The sequence below is a fragment of the Styela clava genome, chromosome 9 (genome assembly GCF_964204865.1).
Source record: "Styela clava chromosome 9, kaStyClav1.hap1.2, whole genome shotgun sequence".
NCBI classification, from domain to species: Eukaryota; Metazoa; Chordata; class Ascidiacea; order Stolidobranchia; family Styelidae; genus Styela; species Styela clava.
Window position 1 is genome coordinate 18,585,716 of NC_135258.1, and position 16,867 is coordinate 18,602,582.

The following is a 16,867-nucleotide window of genomic DNA, read 5'->3' on the forward strand; positions in this document are numbered from 1 at the left end:
CGCTCTTTCTTGGCTCATTCGAGTTTACTGTCTTTCGCTCTAACATGCCTTACCTAGGGTTAGGTGAGTATGCTTGCACGTTTGTACTTTAACTTTTTTCGGCTCGGCTTCTTTCGACGCCGATGCCGGCGACGCAGCACTCTCTCGCCCGCCAGCCACCGAGAGATGTGTGCGCTCCGACCGGCCCCGCACGCCGCTCTTTCTTGGCTCATTCGAGTTTACTGTCTTTCGCTCTAACATGCCTTACCTAGGGTTAGGTTAGTATGCTTGCACGTTTGTCCTTTAACTTTTTTCGGCTCGGCTTCTTTCTTGGCTCATTCGAGTTTACTGTCTTTCGCTCTAACATGCCTTACCTAGGGTTAGGTTAGTATGCTTGCACGTTTGTACTTTAACTTTTTTCGGCTCGGCTTCTTTCGACGCCGATGCCGGCGACGCAGCACTCTCTCGCCCGCCAGCCACCGAGAGATGTGTGCGCTCCGACCGGCCCCGCACGCCGCTCTTTCTTGGCTCATTCGAGTTTACTGTCTTTCGCTCTAACATGCCTCACCTAGGGTTAGGTTAGTATGCTTGCACGTTTGTACTTTAACTTTTTTCGGCTCGGCTTCTTTCGACGCCGATGCCGGTGACGCAGCACTCTCTCGCCCGCCAGCCACCAAGAGATGTGTGCGCTCCGAACGGCCCCGCACGCCGCTCTTTCTTGGCTCATTCGAGTTTACTGTCTTTCGCTCTAACATGCCTTACCTAGGGTTAGGTTAGTATGCTTGCACGTTTGTACTTTAACTTTTTTCGGCTCGGCTTCTTTCTTGGCTCATTCGAGTTTACTGTCTTTCGCTCTAACATGCCTTACCTAGGGTTAGGTTAGTATGCTTGCACGTTTGTACTTTAACTTTTTTCGGCTCGGCTTCTTTCGACGCCGATGCCTGCGACGCAGCACTCTCTCGCCCGCCAGCCACCGAGAGATGTGTGCGCTCCGACCAGCCCCGCACGCCGCTCTTTCTTGGCTCATTTGAGTTTACTGTCTTTCGCTCTAACATGCCTTACCTAGGGTTAGGTTAGTATGCTTGCACGTTTGTACTTTAACTTTTTTCGGCTCGGCTTCATTCGACGCCGATGCCGGCGACGCAGCACTCTCTCGCCCGCCAGCCACCGAGAGATGTGTGCGCTCCGACCGGCCCCGCACGCCGCTCTTTCTTGGCTCATTCGAGTTTACTGTCTTTCGCTCTAACATGCCTTACCTAGGGTTAGGTTAGTATGCTTGCACGTTTGTACTTTAACTTTTTTCGGCTCGGCTTCTTTCTTGGCTCATTCGAGTTTACTGTCTTTCGCTCTAACATGCCTTACCTAGGGTTAGGTTAGTATGCTTGCACGTTTGTACTTTAACTTTTTTCGGCTCGGCTTCTTTCTTGGCTCATTCGAGTTTACTGTCTTTCGCTCTAACATGCCTTACCTAGGGTTAGGTTAGTATGCTTGCACTTTGTACTTTAACTTTTTTCGGCTCGGCTTCTTTCGACGCCGATGCCGGCGACGCAGCACTCTCTCGCCCGCCAGCCACCGAGAGATGAGTGCGCTCCGACCGGCCCCGCACGCCGCTCTTTCTTGGCTCATTCGAGTTTACTGTCCTTCGCTCTAACATGCCTTACCTAGGGTTAGGTTAGTATGCTTGCACGTTTGTACTTTAACTTTTTTCGGCTCGGCTTCTTTCGACGCCGATGCCGGCGACGCAGCACTCTCTCGTCCGCCAGCCACCGAGAGATGTGTGCGCACCGACCGGCCCCGCACGCCGCTCTTTCTTGGCTCATTCGAGTTACTGTCCTTCGCTCTAACATGCCTTACCTAGGGTTAGGTTAGTATGCTTGCACGTTTGTACTTTAACTTTTTTCGGCTCGGCTTCTTTCGACGCCGATGCCGGCGACGCAGCACTCTCTCGCCCGCCAGCCACCGAGAGATGTGTGCGCTCCGACCGGCCCCGCACGCCGCTCTTTCTTGGCTCATTCGAGTTTACTGTCTTTCGCTCTAACATGCCTCACCTAGGGTTAGGTTAGTATGCTTGCACGTTTGTACTTTAACTTTTTTCGGCTCGGCTTCTTTCGACGCCGATGCCGGTGACGCAGCACTCTCTCGCCCGCCAGCCACCAAGAGATGTGTGCGCTCCGAACGGCCCCGCACGCCGCTCTTTCTTGGCTCATTCGAGTTTACTGTCTTTCGCTCTAACATGCCTTACCTAGGGTTAGGTTAGTATGCTTGCACGTTTGTACTTTAACTTTTTTCGGCTCGGCTTCTTTCTTGGCTCATTCGAGTTTACTGTCTTTCGCTCTAACATGCCTTACCTAGGGTTAGGTTAGTATGCTTGCACGTTTGTACTTTAACTTTTTTCGGCTCGGCTTCTTTCGACGCCGATGCCGGCGACGCAGCACTCTCTCGCCCGCCAGCCACCGAGAGATGTGTGCGCTCCGACCGGCCCCGCACGCCGCTCTTTCTTGGCTCATTTGAGTTTACTGTCTTTCGCTCTAACATGCCTTACCTAGGGTTAGGTTAGTATGCTTGCACGTTTGTACTTTAACTTTTTTCGGCTCGGCTTCTTTCGACGCCGATGCCGGCGACGCAGCACTCTCTCGCCCGCCAGCCACCGAGAGATGTGTGCGCTCCGACCGGCCCCGCACGCCGCTCTTTCTTGGCTCATTCGAGTTTACTGTCTTTCGCTCTAACATGCCTTACCTAGGGTTAGGTTAGTATGCTTGCACGTTTGTACTTTAACTTTTTTCGGCTCGGCTTCTTTCTTGGCTCATTCGAGTTTACTGTCTTTCGCTCTAACATGCCTTACCTAGGGTTAGGTTAGTATGCTTGCACGTTTGTACTTTAACTTTTTTCGGCTCGGCTTCTTTCTTGGCTCATTCGAGTTTACTGTCTTTCGCTCTAACATGCCTTACCTAGGGTTAGGTTAGTATGCTTGCACTTTGTACTTTAACTTTTTTCGGCTCGGCTTCTTTCGACGCCGATGCCGGCGACGCAGCACTCTCTCGCCCGCCAGCCACCGAGAGATGAGTGCGCTCCGACCGGCCCCGCACGCCGCTCTTTCTTGGCTCATTCGAGTTTACTGTCCTTCGCTCTAACATGCCTTACCTAGGGTTAGGTTAGTATGCTTGCACGTTTGTACTTTAACTTTTTTCGGCTCGGCTTCTTTCGACGCCGATGCCGGCGACGCCGCACTCTCGCGCCCGCCAGCCACCGAGAGATGTGTGCGCACCGACCGGCCCCGCACGCCGCTCTTTCTTGGCTCATTCGAGTTACTGTCCTTCGCTCTAACATGCCTTACCTAGGGTTAGGTTAGTATGCTTGCACGTTTGTACTTTAACTTTTTTCGGCTCGGCTTCTTTCGACGCCGATGCCGGCGACGCAGCACTCTCTCGCCCGCCAGCCACCGAGAGATGTGTGCGCACCGACCGGCCCCGCACGCCGCTCTTTCTTGGCTCATTCGAGTTTACTGTCTTTCGCTCTAACATGCCTTACCTAGGGTTAGGTTGGTATGCTTGCACGTTTGTACAACTTTTTTCGGCTTGGCTTCTTTCGACGCCGATGCCGGCGACGCAGCACTCTCTCGCCCGCCAGCCACCGAGAGATGTGTGCGCACCGACCGGCCCCGCACGCCGCTCTTTCTTGGCTCATTCGAGTTTACTGTCTTTCGCTCTAACATGCCTTACCTAGGGTTAGGTTAGTATGCTTGCACGTTTGTACTTTAACTTTTTTCGGCTCGGCTTCTTTCGACGCCGATGCCGGCGACGCAGCACTCTCTCGCCCGCCAGCCACCGAGAGATGTGTGCGCTCCGACCGGCCCCGCACGCCGCTCTTTCTTGGCTCATTCGAGTTTACTGTCTTTCGCTCTAACATGCCTTACCTAGGGTTAGGTTAGTATGCTTGCACGTTTGTACTTTAACTTTTTTCGGCTCGGCATCTTTCGACGCCGATGCCGGCGACGCAGCACTCTCTCGCCCGCCAGCCACCGAGAGATGTGTGCGCACCGACCGGCCCCGCACGCCGCTCTTTCTTGGCTCATTCGAGTTTACTGTCCTTCGCTCTAACATGCCTTACCTAGGGTTAGGTTAGTATGCTTGCACGTTTGTACTTTAACTTTTTTCGGCTCGGCTCCTTTCGACGCCGATGCCGGCGACGCAGCACTCTCTCGCCCGCCAGCCACCGAGAGATGTGTGCGCACCGACCGGCCCCGCACGCCGCTCTTTTTTGGCTCATTCGAGTTTACTGTCTTTCGCTCTAACATGCCTTACCTAGGGTTAGGTTAGTATGCTTGCACGTTTGTACTTTAACGTTTTTCGGCTCGGCTTCTTTCTTGGCTCATTCGAGTTTACTGTCTTTCGCTCTAACATGCCTTACCTAGGGTTAGGTTAGTATGCTTGCACGTTTGTACTTTAACTTTTTTCGGCTCGGCTTCTTTCTTGGCTCATTCGAGTATACTGTCTTTCGCTCTAACATGCCTTACCTAGGGTTAGGTTAGTATGCTTGCACGTTTGTACTTTAACTTTTTTCGGCTCGGCTTCTTTCGACGCCGATGCCGGCGACGCAGCACTCTCTCGCCCGCCAGCCACCGAGAGATGTGTGCGCTCCGACCGGCCCCGCACGCCGCTCTTTCTTGGCTCATTCGAGTTTACTGTCTTTCGCTCTAACATGCCTTACCTAGGGTTAGGTTAGTATGCTTGCACGTTTGTACTTTAACTTTTTTCGGCTCGGCTTCTTTCGACGCCGATGCCGGCGACGCAGCACTCTCTCGCCCGCCAGCCACCGAGAGATGTGTGCGCTCCGACCGGCCCCGCACGCCGCTCTTTCTTGGCTCATTCGAGTTTACTGTCTTTCGCTCTAACATGCCTTACCTAGGGTTAGGTTAGTATGCTTGCACGTTTGTACTTTAACTTTTTTCGGCTCGGCTTCTTTCGACGCCGATGCCGGCGACGCAGCACTCTCTCGCCCGCCAGCCACCGAGAGATGTGTGCGCTCCGACCGGCCCCGCACGCCGCTCTTTCTTGGCTCATTCGAGTTTACTGTCTTTCGCTCTAACATGCCTTACCTAGGGTTAGGTTAGTATGCTTGCACGTTTGTACTTTAACTTTTTTCGGCTCGGCTTCTTTCTTGGCTCATTCGAGTTTACTGTCTTTCGCTCTAACATGCCTTACCTAGGGTTAGGTTAGTATGCTTGCACGTTTGTACTTTAACTTTTTTCGGCTCGGCTTCTTTCTTGGCTCATTCGAGTTTACTGTCTTTCGCTCTAACATGCCTTACCTAGGGTTAGGTTGGTATGCTTGCACGTTTGTACTTTAACTTTTTTCGGCTCGGCTTCTTTCGACGCCGATGCCGGCGACGCAGCACTCTCTCGCCCGCCAGCCACCGAGAGATGTGTGCGCACCGACCGGCCCCGCACGCCGCTCTTTCTTGGCTCATTCGAGTTTACTGTCTTTCGCTCTAACATGCCTTACCTAGGGTTAGGTTAGTATGCTTGCACGTTTGTACTTTAACTTTTTTCGGCTCGGCTTCTTTCTTGGCTCATTCGAGTTTACTGTCTTTCGCTCTAACATGCCTTACCTAGGGTTAGGTTAGTATGCTTGCACGTTTGTACTTTAACTTTTTTCGGCTCGGCTTCTTTCTTGGCTCATTCGAGTTTACTGTCTTTCGCTCTAACATGCCTTACCTAGGGTTAGGTTAGTATGCTTGCACGTTTGTACTTTAACTTTTTTCGGCTCGGCTTCTTTCTTGGCTCATTCGAGTTTACTGTCTTTCGCTCTAACATGCCTTACCTAGGGTTAGGTTGGTATGCTTGCACGTTTGTACTTTAACTTTTTTCGGCTCGGCTTCTTTCGACGCCGATGCCGGCGACGCAGCACTCTCTCGCCCGCCAGCCACCGAGAGATGTGTGCGCACCGACCGGCCCCGCACGCCGCTCTTTCTTGGCTCATTCGAGTTACTGTCCTTCGCTCTAACATGCCTTACCTAGGGTTAGGTTAGTATGCTTGCACGTTTGTACTTTAACTTTTTTCGGCTCGGCTTCTTTCGACGCCGATGCCGGCGACGCAGCACTCTCTCGCCCGCCAGCCACCGAGAGATGTGTGCGCTCCGACCGGCCCCGCACGCCGCTCTTTCTTGGCTCATTCGAGTTTACTGTCTTTCGCTCTAACATGCCTCACCTAGGGTTAGGTTAGTATGCTTGCACGTTTGTACTTTAACTTTTTTCGGCTCGGCTTCTTTCGACGCCGATGCCGGTGACGCAGCACTCTCTCGCCCGCCAGCCACCAAGAGATGTGTGCGCTCCGAACGGCCCCGCACGCCGCTCTTTCTTGGCTCATTCGAGTTTACTGTCTTTCGCTCTAACATGCCTTACCTAGGGTTAGGTTAGTATGCTTGCACGTTTGTACTTTAACTTTTTTCGGCTCGGCTTCTTTCTTGGCTCATTCGAGTTTACTGTCTTTCGCTCTAACATGCCTTACCTAGGGTTAGGTTAGTATGCTTGCACGTTTGTACTTTAACTTTTTTCGGCTCGGCTTCTTTCGACGCCGATGCCGGCGACGCAGCACTCTCTCGCCCGCCAGCCACCGAGAGATGTGTGCGCTCCGACCGGCCCCGCACGCCGCTCTTTCTTGGCTCATTTGAGTTTACTGTCTTTCGCTCTAACATGCCTTACCTAGGGTTAGGTTAGTATGCTTGCACGTTTGTACTTTAACTTTTTTCGGCTCGGCTTCTTTCGACGCCGATGCCGGCGACACAGCACTCTCTCGCCCGCCAGCCACCGAGAGATGTGTGCGCTCCGACCGGCCCCGCACGCCGCTCTTTCTTGGCTCATTCGAGTTTACTGTCTTTCGCTCTAACATGCCTTACCTAGGGTTAGGTTAGTATGCTTGCACGTTTGTACTTTAACTTTTTTCGGCTCGGCTTCTTTCTTGGCTCATTCGAGTTTACTGTCTTTCGCTCTAACATGCCTTACCTAGGGTTAGGTTAGTATGCTTGCACGTTTGTACTTTAACTTTTTTCGGCTCGGCTTCTTTCTTGGCTCATTCGAGTTTACTGTCTTTCGCTCTAACATGCCTTACCTAGGGTTAGGTTAGTATGCTTGCACTTTGTACTTTAACTTTTTTCGGCTCGGCTTCTTTCGACGCCGATGCCGGCGACGCAGCACTCTCTCGCCCGCCAGCCACCGAGAGATGAGTGCGCTCCGACCGGCCCCGCACGCCGCTCTTTCTTGGCTCATTCGAGTTTACTGTCCTTCGCTCTAACATGCCTTACCTAGGGTTAGGTTAGTATGCTTGCACGTTTCTACTTTAACTTTTTTCGGCTCGGCTTCTTTCGACGCCGATGCCGGCGACGCAGCACTCTCTCGCCCGCCAGCCACCGAGAGATGTGTGCGCACCGACCGGCCCCGCACGCCGCTCTTTCTTGGCTCATTCGAGTTACTGTCCTTCGCTCTAACATGCCTTACCTAGGGTTAGGTTAGTATGCTTGCACGTTTGTACTTTAACTTTTTTCGGCTCGGCTTCTTTCGACGCCGATGCCGGCGACGCAGCACTCTCTCGCCCGCCAGCCACCGAGAGATGTGTGCGCACCGACCGGCCCCGCACGCCGCTCTTTCTTGGCTCATTCGAGTTTACTGTCTTTCGCTCTAACATGCCTTACCTAGGGTTAGGTTGGTATGCTTGCACGTTTGTACTTTAACTTTTTTCGGCTCGGCTTCTTTCGACGCCGATGCCGGCGACGCAGCACTCTCTCGCCCGCCAGCCACCGAGAGATGTGTGCGCTCCGACCGGCCCCGCACGCCGCTCTTTCTTGGCTCATTCGAGTTTACTGTCTTTCGCTCTAACATGCCTTACCTAGGGTTAGGTTAGTATGCTTGCACGTTTGTACTTTAACTTTTTTCGGCTCGGCATCTTTCGACGCCGATGCCGGCGACGCAGCACTCTCTCGCCCGCCAGCCACCGAGAGATGTGTGCGCACCGACCGGCCCCGCACGCCGCTCTTTCTTGGCTCATTCGAGTTTACTGTCCTTCGCTCTAACATGCCTTACCTAGGGTTAGGTTAGTATGCTTGCACGTTTGTACTTTAACTTTTTTCGGCTCGGCTCCTTTCGACGCCGATGCCGGCGACGCAGCACTCTCTCGCCCGCCAGCCACCGAGAGATGTGTGCGCACCGACCGGCCCCGCACGCCGCTCTTTTTTGGCTCATTCGAGTTTACTGTCTTTCGCTCTAACATGCCTTACCTAGGGTTAGGTTAGTATTCTTGCACGTTTGTACTTTAACGTTTTTCGGCTCGGCTTCTTTCTTGGCTCATTCGAGTTTACTGTCTTTCGCTCTAACATGCCTTACCTAGGGTTAGGTTAGTATGCTTGCACGTTTGTACTTTAACTTTTTTCGGCTCGGCTTCTTTCTTGGCTCATTCGAGTATACTGTCTTTCGCTCTAACATGCCTTACCTAGGGTTAGGTTAGTATGCTTGCACGTTTGTACTTTAACTTTTTTCGGCTCGGCTTCTTTCGACGCCGATGCCGGCGACGCAGCACTCTCTCGCCCGCCAGCCACCGAGAGATGTGTGCGCTCCGACCGGCCCCGCACGCCGCTCTTTCTTGGCTCATTCGAGTTTACTGTCTTTCGCTCTAACATGCCTTACCTAGGGTTAGGTTAGTATGCTTGCACGTTTGTACTTTAACTTTTTTCGGCTCGGCTTCTTTCGACGCCGATGCCGGCGACGCAGCACTCTCTCGCCCGCCAGCCACCGAGAGATGTGTGCGCTCCGACCGGCCCCGCACGCCGCTCTTTCTTGGCTCATTCGAGTTTACTGTCTTTCGCTCTAACATGCCTTACCTAGGGTTAGGTTAGTATGCTTGCACGTTTGTACTTTAACTTTTTTCGGCTCGGCTTCTTTCGACGCCGATGCCGGCGACGCAGCACTCTCTCGCCCGCCAGCCACCGAGAGATGTGTGCGCTCCGACCGGCCCCGCACGCCGCTCTTTCTTGGCTCATTCGAGTTTACTGTCTTTCGCTCTAACATGCCTTACCTAGGGTTAGGTTAGTATGCTTGCACGTTTGTACTTTAACTTTTTTCGGCTCGGCTTCTTTCTTGGCTCATTCGAGTTTACTGTCTTTCGCTCTAACATGCCTTACCTAGGGTTAGGTTAGTATGCTTGCACGTTTGTACTTTAACTTTTTTCGGCTCGGCTTCTTTCTTGGCTCATTCGAGTTTACTGTCTTTCGCTCTAACATGCCTTACCTAGGGTTAGGTTGGTATGCTTGCACGTTTGTACTTTAACTTTTTTCGGCTCGGCTTCTTTCGACGCCGATGCCGGCGACGCAGCACTCTCTCGCCCGCCAGCCACCGAGAGATGTGTGCGCACCGACCGGCCCCGCACGCCGCTCTTTCTTGGCTCATTCGAGTTTACTGTCTTTCGCTCTAACATGCCTTACCTAGGGTTAGGTTAGTATGCTTGCACGTTTGTACTTTAACTTTTTTCGGCTCGGCTTCTTTCGACGCCGATGCCGGCGACGCAGCACTCTCTCGCCCGCCAGCCACCGAGAGATGTGTGCGCTCCGACCGGCCCCGCACGCCGCTCTTTCTTGGCTCATTCGAGTTTACTGTCTTTCGCTCTAACATGCCTTACCTAGGGTTAGGTTAGTATGCTTGCACGTTTGTACTTTAACTTTTTTCGGCTCGGCATCTTTCGACGCCGATGCCGGCGACGCACCACTCTCTCGCCCGCCAGCCACCGAGAGATGTGTGCGCACCGACCGGCCCCGCACGCCGCTCTTTCTTGGCTCATTCGAGTTTACTGTCCTTCGCTCTAACATGCCTTACCTAGGGTTAGGTTAGTATGCTTGCACGTTTGTACTTTAACTTTTTTCGGCTCGGCTCCTTTCGACGCCGATGCCGGCGACGCAGCACTCTCTCGCCCGCCAGCCACCGAGAGATGTGTGCGCACCGACCGGCCCCGCACGCCGCTCTTTTTTGGCTCATTCGAGTTTACTGTCTTTCGCTCTAACATGCCTTACCTAGGGTTAGGTTAGTATGCTTGCACGTTTGTACTTTAACTTTTTTCGGCTCGGCTTCTTTCTTGGCTCATTCGAGTTTACTGTCTTTCGCTCTAACACGCCTTACCTAGGGTTAGGTTAGTATGCTTGCACGTTTGTACTTTAACTTTTTTCGGCTCGGCTTCTTTCTTGGCTCATTCGAGTATACTGTCTTTCGCTCTAACATGCCTTACCTAGGGTTAGGTTAGTATGCTTGCACGTTTGTACTTTAACTTTTTTCGGCTCGGCTTCTTTCGACGCCGATGCCGGCGACGCAGCACTCTCTCGCCCGCCAGCCACCGAGAGATGTGTGCGCTCCGACCGGCCCCGCACGCCGCTCTTTCTTGGCTCATTCGAGTTTACTGTCTTTCGCTCTAACATGCCTTACCTAGGGTTAGGTTAGTATGCTTGCACGTTTGTACTTTAACTTTTTTCGGCTCGGCTTCTTTCGACGCCGTGCCGGCGACGCAGCACTCTCTCGCCCGCCAGCCACCGAGAGATGTGTGCGCTCCGACCGGCCCCGCACGCCGCTCTTTCTTGGCTCATTCGAGTTTACTGTCTTTCGCTCTAACATGCCTTACCTAGGGTTAGGTTAGTATGCTTGCACGTTTGTACTTTAACTTTTTTCGGCTCGGCTTCTTTCGACGCCGATGCCGGCGACGCAGCACTCTCTCGCCCGCCAGCCACCGAGAGATGTGTGCGCTCCGACCGGCCCCGCACGCCGCTCTTTCTTGGCTCATTCGAGTTTACTGTCTTTCGCTCTAACATGCCTTACCTAGGGTTAGGTTAGTATGCTTGCACGTTTGTACTTTAACTTTTTTCGGCTCGGCTTCTTTCTTGGCTCATTCGCGTTTACTGTCTTTCGCTCTAACATGCCTTACCTAGGGTTAGGTTAGTATGCTTGCACGTTTGTACTTTAACTTTTTTCGGCTCGGCTTCTTTCTTGGCTCATTCGAGTTTACTGTCTTTCGCTCTAACATGCCTTACCTAGGGTTAGGTTAGTATGCTTGCACGTTTGTACTTTAACTTTTTTCGGCTCGGCTTCTTTCGACGCCGATGCCGGCGACGCAGCACTCTCTCGCCCGCCAGCCACCGAGAGATGTGTGCGCTCCGACCGGCCCCGCACGCCGCTCTTTCTTGGCTCATTCGAGTTTACTGTCCTTCGCTCTAACATGCCTTACCTATGGTTAGGTTAGTATGCTTGCACGTTTGTACTTTAACTTTTTTCGGCTCGGCTTCTTTCGACGCCGATGCCGGCGACGCAGCACTCTCTCGCCCGCCAGCCACCGAGAGATGTGTGCGCACCGACCGGCCCCGCACGCCGCTCTTTCTTGGCTCATTCGAGTTTACTGTCCTTCGCTCTAACATGCCTTACCTAGGGTTAGGTTAGTATGCTTGCAGGTTTGTACTTTAACTTTTTTCGGCTCGGCTTCTTTCGACGCCGATGCCGGCGACGCAGCACTCTCTCGCCCGCCAGCCACCGAGAGATGTGTGCGCACCGACCGGCCCCGCACGCGGCTCTTACTTGGCTCATTCGAGTTTACTGTCTTTCGCTCTAACATGCCTTACCTAGGGTTAGGTTAGTATGCTTGCACGTTTGTACTTTAACTTATTTCGGCTCGGCTTCTTTCGACGCCGATGCCGGCGACGCAGCACTCTCTCGCCCGCCAGCCACCGAGAGATGTGTGCGCTCCGACCGGCCCCGCACGCCGCTCTTTCTTGGCTCATTCGAGTTTACTGTCTTTCGCTCTAACATGCCTTACCTAGGGTTAGGTTAGTATGCTTGCACGTTTGTACTTTAACTTTTTTCGGCTCGGCTTCTTTCGACGCCGATGCCGGCGACGCAGCACTCTCTCGCCCGCCAGCCACCGAGAGATGTGTGCGCTCCGACCGGCCCTGCACGCCGCTCTTTCTTGGCTCATTCGAGTTTACTGTCTTTCGCTCTAACATGCCTTACCTAGGGTTAGGTTAGTATGCTTGCACGTTTGTACTTTAACTTTTTTCGGCTCGGCTTCTTTCTTGGCTCATTCGAGTTTACTGTCTTTCGCTCTAACATGCCTTACCTAGGGTTAGGTTAGTATGCTTGCACGTTTGTACTTTAACTTTTTTCGGCTCGGCTTCTTTCTTGGCTCATTCGAGTTTACTGTCTTTCGCTCTAACATGCCTTACCTAGGGTTAGGTTAGTATGCTTGCACGTTTGTACTTTAACTTTTTTCGGCTCGGCTTCTTTCGACGCCGATGCCGGCGACGCAGCACTCTCTCGCCCGCCAGCCACCGAGAGATGTGTGCGCTCCGACCGGCCCCGCACGCCGCTCTTTCTTGGCTCATTCGAGTTTACTGTCCTTCGCTCTAACATGCCTTACCTATGGTTAGGTTAGTATGCTTGCACGTTTGTACTTTAACTTTTTTCGGCTCGGCTTCTTTCGACGCCGATGCCGGCGACGCAGCACTCTCTCGCCCGCCAGCCACCGAGAGATGTGTGCGCACCGACCGGCCCCGCACGCCGCTCTTTCTTGGCTCATTCGAGTTTACTGTCCTTCGCTCTAACATGCCTTACCTAGGGTTAGGTTAGTATGCTTGCAGGTTTGTACTTTAACTTTTTTCGGCTCGTCTTCTTTCGACGCCGATGCCGGCGACGCAGCACTCTCTCGCCCGCCAGCCACCGAGAGATGTGTGCGCACCGACCGGCCCCGCACGCCGCTCTTACTTGGCTCATTCGAGTTTACTGTCTTTCGCTCTAACATGCCTTACCTAGGGTTAGGTTAGTATGCTTGCACGTTTGTACTTTAACTTATTTCGGCTCGGCTTCTTTCGACGCCGATGCCGGCGACGCAGCACTCTCTCGCCCGCCAGCCACCGAGAGATGTGTGCGCACCGACCGGCCCCGCACGCCGCTCTTTCTTGGCTCATTCGAGTTTACTGTCTTTCGCTCTAACATGCCTTACCTAGGGTTAGGTTAGTATGCTTGCACGTTTGTACTTTAACTTTTTTCGGCTCGGCTTCTTTCGACGCCGATGCCGGCGACGCAGCACTCTCTCGCCCGCCAGCCACCGAGAGATGTGTGCGCTCCGACCGGCCCCGCACGCCGCTCTTTCTTGGCTCATTCGAGTTTACTGTCTTTCGCTCTAACATGCCTTACCTAGGGTTAGGTTAGTATGCTTGCACGTTTGTCCTTTAACTTTTTTCGGCTCGGCTTCTTTCTTGGCTCATTCGAGTTTACTGTCTTTCGCTCTAACATGCCTTACCTAGGGTTAGGTTAGTATGCTTGCACGTTTGTACTTTAATTTTTTTCGGCTCGGCTTCTTTCGACGCCGATGCCGGCGACGCAGCACTCTCTCGCCCGCCAGCCACCGAGAGATGTGTGCGCTCCGACCGGCCCCGCACGCCGCTCTTTCTTGGCTCATTCGAGTTTACTGTCTTTCGCTCTAACATGCCTCACCTAGGGTTAGGTTAGTATGCTTGCACGTTTGTACTTTAACTTTTTTCGGCTCGGCTTCTTTCGACGCCGATGCCGGTGACGCAGCACTCTCTCGCCCGCCAGCCACCAAGAGATGTGTGCGCTCCGAACGGCCCCGCACGCCGCTCTTTCTTGGCTCATTCGAGTTTACTGTCTTTCGCTCTAACATGCCTTACCTAGGGTTAGGTTAGTATGCTTGCACGTTTGTACTTTAACTTTTTTCGGCTCGGCTTCTTTCTTGGCTCATTCGAGTTTACTGTCTTTCGCTCTAACATGCCTTACCTAGGGTTAGGTTAGTATGCTTGCACGTTTGTACTTTAACTTTTTTCGGCTCGGCTTCTTTCGACGCCGATGCCGGCGACGCAGCACTCTCTCGCCCGCCAGCCACCGAGAGATGTGTGCGCTCCGACCGGCCCCGCACGCCGCTCTTTCTTGGCTCATTCGAGTTTACTGTCTTTCGCTCTAACATGCCTTACCTAGGGTTAGGTTAGTATGCTTGCACGTTTGTACTTTAACTTTTTTCGGCTCGGCTTCTTTCGACGCCGATGCCGGCGACGCAGCACTCTCTCGCCCGCCAGCCACCGAGAGATGTGTGCGCTCCGACCGGCCCCGCACGCCGCTCTTTCTTGGCTCATTCGAGTTTACTGTCTTTCGCTCTAACATGCCTTACCTAGGGTTAGGTTAGTATGCTTGCACGTTTGTACTTTAACTTTTTTCGGCTCGGCTTCTTTCTTGGCTCATTCGAGTTTACTGTCTTTCGCTCTAACATGCCTTACCTAGGGTTAGGTTAGTATGCTTGCACGTTTGTACTTTAACTTTTTTCGGCTCGGCTTCTTTCTTGGCTCATTCGAGTTTACTGTCTTTCGCTCTAACATGCCTTACCTAGGGTTAGGTTAGTATGCTTGCACTTTGTACTTTAACTTTTTTCGGCTCGGCTTCTTTCGACGCCGATGCCGGCGACGCAGCACTCTCTCGCCCGCCAGCCACCGAGAGATGAGTGCGCTCCGACCGGCCCCGCACGCCGCTCTTTCTTGGCTCATTCGAGTTTACTGTCCTTCGCTCTAACATGCCTTACCTAGGGTTAGGTTAGTATGCTTGCACGTTTGTACTTTAACTTTTTTCGGCTCGGCTTCTTTCGACGCCGATGCCGGCGACGCAGCACTCTCTCGCCCGCCAGCCACCGAGAGATGTGTGCGCACCGACCGGCCCCGCACGCCGCTCTTTCTTGGCTCATTCGAGTTTACTGTCCTTCGCTCTAACATGCCTTACCTAGGGTTAGGTTAATATGCTTGCACGTTTGTACTTTAACTTTTTTCGGCTCGGCTTCTTTCGACGCCGATGCCGGCGACGCAGCACTCTCTCGCCCGCCAGCCACCGAGAGATGTGTGCGCACCGACCGGCCCCGCACGCCGCTCTTTCTTGGCTCATTCGAGTTTACTGTCTTTCGCTCTAACATGCCTTACCTAGGGTTAGGTTGGTATGCTTGCACGTTTGTACTTTAACTTTTTTCGGCTCGGCTTCTTTCGACGCCGATGCCGGCGACGCAGCACTCTCTCGCCCGCCAGCCACCGAGAGATGTGTGCGCACCGACCGGCACCGCACGCCGCTCTTTCTTGGCTCATTCGAGTTTACTGTCTTTCGCTCTAACATGCCTTACCTAGGGTTAGGTTAGTATGCTTGCACGTTTGTACTTTAACTTTTTTCGGCTCGGCTTCTTTCGACGCCGATGCCGGCGACGCAGCACTCTCTCGCCCGCCAGCCACCGAGAGATGTGTGCGCTCCGACCGGCCCCGCACGCCGCTCTTTCTTGGCTCATTCGAGTTTACTGTCTTTCGCTCTAACATGCCTTACCTAGGGTTAGGTTAGTATGCTTGCACGTTTGTACTTTAACTTTTTTCGGCTCGGCATCTTTCGACGCCGATGCCGGCGACGCAGCACTCTCTCGCCCGCCAGCCACCGAGAGATGTGTGCGCACCGACCGGCCCCGCACGCCGCTCTTTCTTGGCTCATTCGAGTTTACTGTCCTTCGCTCTAACATGCCTTACCTAGGGTTAGGTTAGTATGCTTGCACGTTTGTACTTTAACTTTTTTCGGCTCGGCTCCTTTCGACGCCGATGCCAGCGACGCAGCACTCTCTCGCCCGCCAGCCACCGAGAGATGTGTGCGCACCGACCGGCCCCGCACGCCGCTCTTTTTTGGCTCATTCGAGTTTACTGTCTTTCGCTCTAACATGCCTTACCTAGGGTTAGGTTTGTATGCTTGCACGTTTGTACTTTAACTTTTTTCGGCTCGGCTTCTTTCGACGCCGATGCCGGCGACGCAGCACTCTCTCGCCCGCCAGCCACCGAGAGATGTGTGCGCACCGACCGGCCCCGCACGCCGCTCTTTCTTGGCTCATTCGAGTTTACTGTCTTTCGCTCTAACATGCCTTACCTAGGGTTAGGTTAGTATGCTTGCACGTTTGTACTTTAACTTTTTTCGGCTCGGCTTCTTTCGACGCCGATGCCGGCGACGCAGCACTCACTCGCCCGCCAGCCACCGAGAGATGTGTGAGCTCCGACCGGCCCCGCACGCCGCTCTTTCTTGGCTCATTCGAGTTTACTGTCTTTCGCTCTAACATGCCTTACCTAGGGTTAGGTTAGTATGCTTGCACGTTTGTACTTTAACTTTTTTCGGCTCGGCTTCTTTCTTGGCTCATTCGAGTTTACTGTCTTTCGCTCTAACATGCCTTACCTAGGGTTAGGTTAGTATGCTTGCACGTTTGTACTTTAACTTTTTTCGGCTCGGCTTCTTTCTTGGCTCATTCGAGTTTACTGTCTTTCGCTCTAACATGCCTTACCTAGGGTTAGGTTAGTATGCTTGCACGTTTGTACTTTAACTTTTTTCGGCTCGGCTTCTTTCGACGCCGATGCCGGCGACGCAGCACTCTCTCGCCCGCCAGCCACCGAGAGATGTGTGCGCTCCGACCGGCCCCGCACGCCGCTCTTTCTTGGCTCATTCGAGTTTACTGTCCTTCGCTCTAACATGCCTTACCTAGGGTTAGGTTAGTATGCTTGCACGTTTGTACTTTAACTTTTTTCGGCTCGGCTTCTTTCGACGCCGATGCCGGCGACGCAGCACTCTCTCGCCCGCCAGCCACCGAGAGATGTGTGCGCCCCGACCGGCCCCGCACGCCGCTCTTTCTTGGCTCATTCGAGTTTACTGTCCTTCGCTCTAACATGCCTTACCTAGGGTTAGGTTAGTATGCTTGCACGTTTGTACTTTAACTTTTTTCGGCTCGGCTTCTTTCGACGCCGATGCCGGCGACGCAGCACTCTCTCGCCCGCCAGCCACCGAGAGATGTGTGCGCACCGACCGGCCCCG